General features: G+C 45.9%; 1 protein-coding gene across 1 annotated transcript in view; it reads right to left on the bottom strand.

Moving 5' to 3' along the window:
* The window catches only part of LOC124045608 (zinc finger and BTB domain-containing protein 46-like), a 145,608-nt gene extending 140,960 nt beyond the window's left edge, over positions 1-4,648 (bottom strand). The window contains exon 1 of the mRNA XM_046365018.1: positions 4,306-4,648. The gene's annotated coding sequence lies outside the window, so the exon portion shown is untranslated. The remainder of the gene's footprint in view (positions 1-4,305) is intronic.
* Between the last annotated feature and the right edge of the window lie 7,844 nt (positions 4,649-12,492).

Below are 12,492 nucleotides of genomic sequence, written 5' to 3'. Positions count from 1 at the left end.
CACACACACACACACACACACACACACACACACACACACACACACACACACACACACACACACACACACACACACACACACACACACACACACACACACTCCCCCGTCCTCCAGCCCAGTGTTGACATAACACAGCCACACCTGGGGGGAAGTGAGCAGAGTAGCCAGAGAAGAGGGCCGCCCAGACTCTCCCTATATTGCTTGGCTGGAGCTGGAGTTAGGTCAGATACTGTATATACAGGTCTGGCAATTCACCTCATAACATCTAGAAGCTTCCAAACACAAACAGATGCAAGCATCAGCTGTTGAGACGATTAGCATTGAATAAAGTACTAGTGGCGATTGGTTAAGCTGAGTCACTAGATGTTTTGAACACAAGTTAATAATATGAATAGAATGTAATTGTCTTGGCACAGTTGGTACACATAGGGCAGAAGTGTTGATTCTTAGTCTTAAACATGGATTAGCAAACGATGTCCTCACGTCACGTCAACAGATCAGTACCCGAACCCCCAACCAGGTATAAAACGTTTCATGTCTTTATTGTGATGTTTCCTCACATCAACAGATGTATTTATTTTGGGTCATGATGACATCAGGGCATTCATGAAATACGTCATATTCTGGTGGTTTTCTGGATGAAATTACATCCCACTACCAGATTACAACCAGGGCCCTAAAATACACCTGACAATGTCACAAAAGATGTCTAAATAATTATAGGGCTACTGTCGTTTTAGCCACATAATTAAATAGAACAATCAAATCAAATGTTATCTGTCACATGTGCCGAACACAACAGGGGGTAGACCTTACAGTGAAATGCTGAATACAACAGGGGTAGGTAGACCTTACAGTGAAATGCTGAACACAACAGGGGGTAGACCTTACAGTGAAATGCTGAATACAACAGGGGTAGGTAGACCTTACAGTGAAATGCTGAATACAACAGGGGTAGGTAGACCTTACAGTGAAATGCTGAATACAACAGGGGTAGGTAGACCTTACAGTGAAATGCTGAATACAACAGGGGTAGGTAGACCTTACAGTGAAATGCTGAAAACAACAGGGGTAGGTAGACCTTACAGTGAAATGCTGAATACAACAGGGGTAGGTAGACCTTACAGTGAAATGCTGAACACAACAGGGGTAGGTAGACCTTACAGTGAAATGCTGAATACAACAGGGGTAGGTAGACCTTACAGTGAAATGCTGAACACAACAGGGGTAGGTAGACCTTACAGTGGAATGCTGAACACAACAGGGGTAGGTAGACCTTACAGTGAAATGCTGAACACAACAGGGGTAGGTAGACCTTACAGTGAAATGCTTACTTACAAGTCCTTAACTAATAATGCAGTTTTAAGAAACATATAACAAATATAATGAATATTATGTTAATTGTTAGTAATTCATTAACAGTCATTAAATAAATACACATACTGTATAGCTGCATAATTGAAGACTTCAGCAGGCTTATCAAATTAGGCTCAGCCTTTCCTTATTAGCTTACACCTTGGCAGATATTCACCCAGGTGAAGACGTCACTGTTAACGAGGGTTCCGTACTAGCTGCCATGCTTGACACCTCCCAAATTAGGAACCAGTCCAGGTTTCCATTGGCTACTTTAACAATTTAATCTTGGCCATGTTTTTCTTTCCTCTCTCTCTCTCTCTGACCATCTCTCAATTTTACCCAATTGCGTTGACTAATAAAGGAACCTGCCTATGACAGGCTATTGTTTTAACTTATACTGTGATAGATAATTAAAATAGTCTGACACAAGTGTGTTTAAAAAAATAAAATTAAAAAAATATATATATATTAGATTTTTCATATATTACTTTCACACATCTTTGTGACCAAGATGTTAAATGGTAGGCCTAATAATTGTTTATTTAGTAGGTATAACTTTTATTTAGTAGGTATAACCTACTATAATTTAGTAGGTTGATGCAAAACAAAGCAACATACAGGTTGTGTGGTTTTGAATTCTTTAGAACTTTAATTGAATAGCATTTATAGTGCTGTTTTTTTTGTGGAATCTTTATTTAACTAGGCAAGTCAGTTAAGAACACATTCTTATTTACAATGACGGCATACACCGGCCAAACCCTGAAGACGCTGTATGGTACTCCCAATCACGGCAGCTATGATACAGCCTGGAATCGAACCAGGGTGTTTGTAGTGACGCCTCAAGCACTGAGAGGCAGTGCCTTAGACCGCTGCGCCAATCGGGAGCATGTATAGGTTTTTAACGCATGTATAGGTCTAAATGCTTAGGCTATAAATGAAAGTTATTCGGTCTATAAAATATGATCAGAATCTCGGAATAATAAAACACTGTAAGTCCAGAAGGAAACCAAATGCAAGTGTGATTTTGCAATGAAATGTTAGAACTAACGGAGTTAAATGATCGAAATACAAAGGGTTAGGGGAAAACATATTAGCAGACTGTTGTGGGAAAGGTGTAGCATAGGACTTCAGACATCGATAGATTTGATCAGACAGACGATTTGCGCGACTTCATTGTTGACATCGCACCTGGCGCACCGTGCGCCGAGACATTGTGTTGTTGTCAGCGCATGAATAAAGTGGTGTTGTTCCCCTTTCATTTTCTGAGCACGGTAGAAAATGGAGGAAGACGGAACTGACCACTCTGAGGGGGCAGACACAGATCGACAGAGACACATACACAATAACCGAGAGACGGGCAAAGCATATCAGCAGAACGGTTTGGCATTTCAGCTTCATTCAGCACCAAATGAAAACACTTGACGCCACACTTTCAACTCAACTCAAGAAGCGCCTGCGGACGGATCAGATTAATATTGCATATCGCTACAACATTGCCCAAAAACCATTGAGTCTGAAACCTGAACTCTCCCTCTTGTCTGGTAGCCTACTCTGGGGTTGGGTGTTGACGCAGCAGAAATTTCCAGCTGGAGAAATCCCCCTTTCAGAGGTTAACCGAGGGAAGGAGAAGGGGTGGGGGGTTTAAGCCCTTGCCTGCCAAACTGCCAACATTTCATTTTAAAGGCTCAGGGCAGTCAAAAACGTGATTTGCTAAGTTTTATATATATTTCCACACTATGAGGTTGCAATAATAATGTGAACTTATAAAAAAGAATGATAACGCCTTTTAGTGTAAGCCTGTTTGAAAAGACCACCTGACATGTCAGCCGGTTTGAAAAGACCACCTGACATGTCAGCCTGTTTTGGTGGGATGGAGTTTTGGCCTGCCTGGCATCATCACCAAGCAGTAAATGTTAATAGACCAATAACAAAGAGTGTTTCAAACCTCTCTGCCAATAACAGCTAATGTTCAGGTTACATATCCCTCCCATTAACCTCAATTAGGACCCTCAATCAGACTACTTCCAGACAGTCCTAGCAAAATTAGTGCTTGAGAAATTGCTCTTAGCTAAGAAGCTTATTTTTTATAGATTTTTAAAATAAATAAATATAAAATAAAAGTAGGTTACTGAATTGTTACCCAGAAATGATTTGATATTGCGATAAAAATGGTTGCATTGAGCCTTTAAATACCCCGACAGACCGCATAGAACGATATACAGCCAAGGCATCACGATCAGTGACAGCTCACTGCGTGACAATCCCGCAAAGACCTAGAATATTGGGGTCAAAACGTTGACAGTTAACTCAACATTCGCGGGTTAACAAATGCAGTCAGGGAAAGAGGGGTTCCTTTACAGCGGAAACAAATAGCCTATGGTTACAGCGTTTTATTCTGCAAATACATGTGCCTTTAGCCTATATCGTGTTATCCCAATCTCATGCAAGTGCACAATTATCCTACATTAGCAAATGACTGCATCTCATAATAACAAAAACAAGAAACATACACGCAAGTAGACATCTGGCTTGTCAGTTAGCTCGGCAACATGAAACAGGTAGGCGGACTACTTTTAGCATGATGCTTAAATGCATCGCACCGAAGAACTGTCAAAATACACTTGTGCGGTCCGTGACATGATACCAACACACCGACAACCACCCGTTATTAACCGTAAAACCAATATACACCGCTTCAACTTGTCACATGCATTCAGAAGAGTTACATTGTTCAATGGTTATAACGTGTGCGCAAGCACGCTCTCTATCTGAACGTAAAACTATTATAAAAATGACATTGTTGTAAAATGAAGCACATAGCCTGAACCTTGTGACAGCGTCTCCGTATAAAATCAGCAGCTTTTAAAATACATACATTGACACTAGGCAATTGAATAGAAACGGAAGGGCTGATGAAGGAAAAGCAATGAAAGAGCATGGCAGACATACCTGTTAACCCATGGGGTCTGGGATAGACGCGGTGTCGATTCTTTGGAGTCCAATCCGATGTGACAGCGTGAGAGATAAAGAAAGGGGAATGTTCAGAAGAACATAGTATTATCTTCTTTCATCACCTACGCTTTTTGTGTCTCTTTAAGTGTTATTCCCCTGTTTTCTCCCCCTCTCTCCCTGTCTCTGTCAGCCTTTTTTCTCTCTCCTTCACTCCCCTGCTTTTCCGTGTTTTGGTATCAGGAACCAGCCTCCCCCTCTGTGTCTGTCTGTCTCTCTCTCCCCTCTCTCTCTCGCTCTCTTTCTCCAGGGCGCTCTCTCCCTCGCACTGTCCCCCCGTATCTCCCTGTCTTTTGGGCAGACTCAGGAAATGAGGCGACATGAACGCACACGCCGTTCCATCAGCGACCAACCCCCAGACACTCTCAATCTGACAGCTCAAAGAAATATTACTGTCATTATTGCAATTGAGTAGCACGATGTGAAATCCTAAAATAAATAGAAATGTCGGGTATTTGTCTGTGTGTGCAGTGTGTCATGAAAACAATATAATGGAGTGTTAAACATTCTTATTCTTATGCTAAACTGGGTTGTCTTATGGACAAGACAACCAATTGAAATTGAATTGTGTGTAAGGTGTAAAGTACCGTGCTATAATATACCTAACATTTATTGTTCCAGCTATATCTTCAGCATATCATGTGATTTTCTGAAAGAAAGAAATATATACTTCTGCAAAGGAGTGTGTGTTTCATCTGAATTGACACCATCTCATGGTAATACAGTTTATGAAGGACGTGTCCTATTTAAAAAAGAACGTCTCAGTGCAGCTATTAGCCTACACAGAGAAGTATGCTCTTGTCTATACATTTATGCATGACACTGGGGTTCTGAACATGAGTGCATCTGCTGTGGGTGTTGGTGAGAACAGAAGACAAGCTTTGTCCACCATGTAGTTTGAATGAAAGGCAAGGACCAAGCTACACCCTCTTGTGGTAAAACAGGCAAACTGTCCACCAATCAGACAGAAGGTAAAGGGATACTGACATTCACATGTTGGACAACCCTTCAAAACAAAATGCTTTTTTTTCATTGTTTCATCCATCTTTCAGACAATGACATTCCAGTAAAATCACGGAAATAATATCATAGTTATTAATAAGGACTAACACATGAATAACACCACCATTGACATCATGTCAATTGTAGATGATATACTGTTATAAATTCAATGTCTGTCTCAATCAGATGAGATTCCTTCATGCCGGTGCCATTTCAGTGCCCTTGCCAAAGTCTGTCTCATTGCTAAATCTGATATCAGACATAAACAGACTTCTCATCTTCTCAGTCTGACGTCCTGGCTGTTTAGGGGAAGTAGGGAGATTTGGAGGACAGGACAGCCTGGAGTGTGTTACGTCAGGGAGAGAAATGGTTGCAAAGTGTTTGTTTTTAGGGGAAGTGGGGAGAGGCATGTAGGGAGATGAGAGAGAGTGTGCTAGTGTGTGTTGTATGTGTATAGAGGATGTAGGGAGATGAGAGAGAGTGTGTTTGTGTGTGTGTTGTATGTGTATAGAGGATGCAGGGAGATGAGAGAGAGTGTGTTTGTGTGTGTTGTATGTGTATAGAGGATGTAGGGAGATGAGAGAGAGTGCTAGTGTGTGTTGTATGTGTATAGAGGATGTAGGGAGATGAGAGAGAGTGTGTTTGTGTGTGTGTTGTATGTGTATAGAGGATGTAGGGAGATGAGAGAGAGAGTGTGCTAGTGTGTGTGTTGTATGTGTATAGAGGATGTAGGGAGATGAGAGAGAGAGTGCTAGTGTGTGTTGTATGTGTATAGAGGATGTAGGGAGATGAGAGAGAGTGTGTTTGTGTGTGTGTTGTATGTGTATAGAGGATGTAGGGAGATGAGAGAGAGAGTGCTAGTGTGTGTTGTTGTATGTGTTTGAGGATGTAGGGAGATGAGGGAGATGAGAGAGTGTGTTTGTAGTGTGTGTTGTATGTGTATAGAGGATGTAGGGAGATGAGAGAGAGTGTGCTGTGTGTGTGTTGTATGTGTATAGAGGATGTGGGAGATGAGAGAGAGTGTTGTATGTGTATAGAGGATGTAGGGAGATGAGAGAGAGTGCTAGTGTGTGTTGTATGTGTATAGAGGATGTAGGGAGATGAGAGAGAGTGTGTTTGTGTGTGTTGTATGTGTATAGAGGATGTAGGGAGATGAGAGAGAGAGTGTGCTAGTGTGTGTTGTATGTGTATAGAGGATGTAGGGAGATGAGAGAGAGTGTGTTTGTGTGTGTTGTATGTGTATAGAGGATGTAGGGAGATGAGAGAGAGTGTGTTTGTGTGTTTGTTGTATGTGTATAGAGGATGTAGGGATATGAGAGAGAGTGTGTTTGTGTGTGTGTGAGAGAGAGAGAGAGAGAGAGAGAGAGAGAGAGAGAGAGAGAGAGAGAGAGAGAGAGAGAGAGAGAGAGAGAGAGAGAGAGAGGAAAGGGAAGGGAAAGGAAAGGGAAAGGGAAAGGGAAAGGGGGATACCTATTCAGTTGTACAACTGAATGCCTTCAACTGAAATGTGTCTTCCTGCATTTAATCCAACCCCTCTGAATCAGAGAGGTGTGGGGGGCCTGCCTTAATCAACATCCACGTCTTTGGCGCCTGGGGAACAGTGGGTTAACTGCCTTGCTCAGGGTGTCTTTATGAGTAATGGTAGGGAATAGAAGTGTATGAGTGATGATAGGGAATAGAAGTGTATGAGTGATGATAGGGAATAGAAGTGTATGAGTGATGATAGGGAATAGAAGTGTATGAGTGATGATAGGGAATAGAAGTGTATGAGTGATGATAGGGAATATGAGTGATGATAGAGAATAGGATTGTGTGAGGGCGTGTCTAACATAGCAGGGGGTAGGAAGCACTCTTCATCGGGCTGGGAGCCGAGGGCCGGATCAGGAGGTTGTCGGGCAATGTGGATTAAGGCTGTGGGTCTGTAATTCCCAGACACACACAGCATCTCTCTTTATTTTTCTCTCTCCCTCTCTCTATCCCTCTCTCTATCCCTCTCTCTCTCTATCCCTCTCTCTCTCTCTCTCTCTCTCTCTCTCTCTCTCTTTTTTTCTCTCTCCTATCCCTCTGGTTGGTCAGTGTAATGCTGGTGTGTAGCAGCTGTGGCTGCAAACACAATCCCTGCCAGGAACAAGCTGCTTTACTCAAAGCTCCACGGCCTCATGCTAACGTGGCTGCTCCAATCCTCCTGACACGACAAGCCTGACCCTCCCTACCCTAACCCTAACCCTCTCCCTCTCTGGCCTTCTCTCTATCATTCCATCTCTGTCTCTCTCTGTCTCACTTTATATATATCTCTACAACACACACACCTGCCTCTCCCCACTTCCCCTAAAAAGAAACACCACGCCCACTAATGCTTGCAACCATTTCTCTCCCTGACGTAACCCAGTCCAGGCTATCCTGTCCTCCAACTCTCTTTCTGTCTCTCTTTCCGTCTGCCCTCCCTCTCCCCCTCTCTCTCCTAGTTGGGATTAGGTTTCATTAGCTCACTTACACGTTAATTCAGTCAAATGGCGAACACTAATCTATCTTCTAGGAGGGAGGTTATATAGTGGAGTTGTTTTGTCTTTTAATGTTATTATTCAATTGGAGCATGTTCCAAAAAATACTGAACATGGACATATGTGTGTGTGTGTGTGTGTGTGTTAGTGTGTGTGTGTGTGTGTGTGTGTGTGTGTGTGTGTGTGTGTGTGTGTGTGTGTGTGTGTGTGTGTGTGTGTGTGTGTGTGTGTGTGTGTGTGTGTGTGTGTGTGTGTGTGTGTGTGTGTGTGTGTGTGAGAGTGTTTTAGTAGGAGTCAGCATGTATGGAGTGCACACATTACCCCTAGGAAACTGCAGACCTGGTGCTTGGGGCCTCTTTACCACAAGTTACTAAAATGACTTTTCTTTTGATAACCGAGAGCTAGCATGTTGTTGCCACTTCAAAACGTCGTTATTGAAGCCTGAAGAACACATGTAAAAAAAAATGTAAATAAGAGGAACACACATCATATCCAGTGCAGGAAGTGAAGCCGGGCCTCCTCGCGATGACTTGTGTTTGAACCACGACAAAGGGAGGAGGTAGGTAAACGCTAATCTGGAAAACCTTTTGAAGTGGAGCATTAATTGCTCCTCCAGTTAGCCCCCCTGCTGCAGAATGCAGCAACGTAATTGATCACGCCAAATAAAACGGCACAGAAAATAGACAACTGTCATAAAAATAGCATAGGACAGTTTCAAAGCCCCATCCACTACCCTTCACTATCAGTTTAGCATGGAGTGCAGCTGTGTCTGAGCCACCCTAGAGAGACTTGTATGCAAAGCAAAGCCTGGTGCTGAAATGACATATAACAATAATGACATCTGACCAAAGCAAAAGTCACATTTACATTTACATTTAAGTCATTTAGCAGACGCTCTTATCCAGAGCGACTTACAAATTGGTGCATTCACCTTATGACATCCAGTGGAACAGCCACTTTACAATAGTGCATCTAAATCTTTTAAGGGGGGTGAGAAGGATTACTTTATCCTATCCTAGGTATTCCTTAAAGAGGTGGGGTTTCAGGTGTCTCCGGAAGGTGGTGATTGACTCCGCTGTCCTGGCGTCGTGAGGGAGTTTGTTCCACCATTGGGGGGCCAGAGCAGGAAACAGTTTTGACTGGGCTGAGCGGGAACTGTACTTCCTCAGTGGTAGGGAGGCGAGCAGGCCAGAGGTGGATGAACGCAGTGCCCTTGTTTGGGTGTAGGGCCTGATCAGAGCCTGGAGGTACTGAGGTGCCGTTCCCCTCACAGCTCCGAAGGCAAGCACCATGGTCTTGTAGCGGATGCGAGCTTCAACTGGAAGCCAGTGGAGAGAGCGGAGGAGCGGGGTGACGTGAGAGAACTTGGGAAGGTTGAACACCAGACGGGCTGCGGCGTTCTGGATGAGTTGTAGGGGGTTAATGGCACAGGCAGGGAGCCCAGCCAACAGCGAGTTGCAGTAATCCAGACGGGAGATGACAAGTGCCTGGATTAGGACCTGCGTCGCTTCCTGTGTGAGGCAGGTTCGTACTCTGCGGATGTTGTAGAGCATGAACCTACAGGAACGGGCCACCGCCTTGATGTTAGTTGAGAACGACAGGGTGTTGTCCAGGATCACGCCAAGGTTCTTAGCGCTCTGGGAGGAGGACACAATGGAGTTGTCAACCGTGATGGCGAGATCATGGAACGGGCAGTCCTTCCCCAGGAGGAGGAGCAGCTCCGTCTTTCCGAGGTTCAGCTTGAGGTGGTGATCCGTCATCCACACTGATATGTCTGCCAGACATGCAGAGATGCGATTCGCCACCTGGTCATCAGAAGGGGGGAAAGGAGAAGATTAATTGTGTGTCGTCTGCATAGCAATGATAGGAGAGACCATGTGAGGTTATGACAGAGCCAAGTGACTTGGTGTATAGCGAGAATAGGAGAGGGCCTAGAACAGAGCCCTGGAGGACACCAGTGGTGAGAGCGCGTGGTGAGGAGACAGATTCTCGCCACGCCACCTGGTAGGAGCGACCTGTCAGGTAGGACGCAATCCAAGCGTGGGCCGCGCCGGAGATGCCCAACTCGGAGAGGGTGGAGAGGAGGATCTGATGGTTCACAGTATCGAAGGCAGCCGATAGGTCTAGAAGGATGAGAGCAGAGGAGAGAGAGTTAGCTTTAGCGGTGCGGAGCGCCTCCGTGATACAGAGAAGAGCAGTCTCAGTTGAATGACTAGTCTTGAAACCTGACTGATTTGGATCAAGAAGGTCATTCTGAGAGAGATAGCGGGAGAGCTGGCCAAGGACGGCACGTTCAAGAGTTTTGGAGAGAAAAGAAAGAAGGGATACTGGTCTGTAGTTGTTGACATCGGAGGGATCGAGTGTAGGTTTTTTCAGAAGGGGTGCAACTCTCGCTCTCTTGAAGACGGAAGGGACGTAGCCAGCGGTCAGGGATGAGTTGATGAGCGAGGTGAGGTAAGGGGAGAAGGTCTCCGGAAATGGTCTGGAGAAGAGAGGAGGGGATAGGGTCAAGCGGGCAGGTTGTTGGGCGGCCGGCCATCACAAGACGCGAGATTTCATCTGGAGAGAGAGGGGAGAAAGAGGTCAGAGCACAGGGTAGGGCAGTGTGAGCAGAACCAGCGGTGTCGTTTGACAAACGAGGATCGGATGTCGTCGACCTTCTTTTCAAAATGGTTGACAAAGTCATCTGCAGAGAGGGAGGAGGGGGGGAGGGGGAGGAGGATTCAGGAGGGAGGAGAAGGTGGCAAAGAGCTTCCTAGGGTTAGAGGCAGATGCTTGGAATTTAGAGTGGTAGAAAGTGGCTTTAGCAGCAGAGACAGAAGAGGAAAATGTAGAGAGGAGGGAGTGAAAGGATGCCAGGTCCGCAGGGAGGCGAGTTTTCCTCCATTTCCGCTCGGCTGCCCGGAGCCCTGTTCTGTGAGCTCGCAATGAGTCGTCGAGCCACGGAGCGGGAGGGGAGGACCGGGCCGGCCTGGAGGATAGGGGGCATAGAGAGTCAAAGGATGCAGAAAGGGAGGAGAGGAGGGTTGAGGAGGCAGAATCAGGAGATAGGTTGGAGAAGGTTTGAGCAGAGGGAAGAGATGATAGGATGGAAGAGGAGAGAGTAGCGGGGGAGAGAGAGCGAAGGTTGGGACGGCGCGATACCATCCGAGTAGGGGCAGTGTGGGAAGTGTTGGATGAGAGCGAGAGGGAAAAGGATACAAGGTAGTGGTCGGAGACTTGGAGGGGAGTTGCAATGAGGTTAGTGGAGGAACTGCATCTAGTAAAGATGAGGTTGAGCGTATTGCCTGCCTTGTGAGTGGGGGGGAAGGTGAGAGGGTGAGGTCAAAAGAGGAGAGGAGTGGAAAGAAGGAGGCAGAGAGGAATGAGTCAAAGGTAGACATGGGGAGGTTAAAGTCGCCCAGAACTGTGAGAGGTGAGCCGTCCTCAGGAAAGGAGCTTATCAAGGCATCAAGCTCATTGATGAACTCTCCGAGGGAACCTGGAGGGCGATAAATGATAAGGATGTTAAGCTTGAAAGGGCTGGTAACTGTGACAGCATGGAATTCAAAGGAGGCGATAGACAGATGGGTAAGGGGAGAAAGAGAGAATGACCACTTGGGAGAGATGAGGATCCCGGTGCCACTACCCCGCTGACCAGAAGCTCTCAGGGTGTGCGAGAACACGTGGGCGGACGAAGAGAGAGCAGCAGGAGTAGCAGTGTTATCTGTGGTGATCCATGTTTCCGTCAGTGCCAAGAAGTCGAGGGACTGGAGGGAGGCATAGGCTGAGATGAACTCTGCCTTGTTGGCCGCAGATCGGCAGTTCCAGAGGCTACCGGAGACCTGGAACTCCACGTGGGTCGTGCGCGCTGGGACCACCAGATTAGGGTGGCCGCGGCCACGCGGTGTGGAGCGTTTGTATGGTCTGTGCAGAGAGGAGAGAACAGGGATAGACAGACACATAGTTGACAGGCTACAGAAGAGGCTACGCTAATGCAAAGGAGATTGGAAGGACAAGTGGACTACACTTGTCTACACTGCTATCTGCTGGACGAAATACGATAATTACGCAATTATCTTTGATCCAAAGACGGCTATGTAGCTAGCTAAGAAGAAGTCGGTCCTCTTTCAAGCCACCTTCCCTTAGACAACAACCAGCAGACAGAAGGGACGACCAGACCAGTGTTGGGAACTGTGAAGGAAGGAATGAAAGAATGGGGGGGGGTAAAAAGAAAATAGTGGTCAGGGAGGGAGGGGTTGGGAATGCACAAAGACAGTGATAGACATAAATGGGGAAAAGACACAGATATGGAGAGAATCTAGAAAGACATATGGATTGTGTGGTAAAGTGGTTGTGACGACAACTAGCCTGGTAATCACACCAGTGCCTTTCCCCATCTCACCCCTGGGAACCTCCCTGATGGTAGCAAGGCTATGTCCCTCGGCCATTCTGTGAACAAGTCCTTTATGTGTTGGCAAGATGCTCCTGGACTGGGCTGCAAACAACCCCACCCCTGAAGTCACGCTCTTCTTTGAAGAGGAATAGCCTTGGCTGCCCACCACCATCTGTGGGGCTGACACACACACACACACACACACACACACACACACACACACACACACACACACACACACACACACAC

The sequence above is a fragment of the Oncorhynchus gorbuscha genome, linkage group LG10 (genome assembly GCF_021184085.1).
Source record: "Oncorhynchus gorbuscha isolate QuinsamMale2020 ecotype Even-year linkage group LG10, OgorEven_v1.0, whole genome shotgun sequence".
In the NCBI taxonomy this organism is placed as follows: Eukaryota; Metazoa; Chordata; class Actinopteri; order Salmoniformes; family Salmonidae; genus Oncorhynchus; species Oncorhynchus gorbuscha.
The sequence above is the reverse complement of the archived record's forward strand: the minus strand, read 5'-3'. Positions and strand labels throughout refer to the sequence as shown.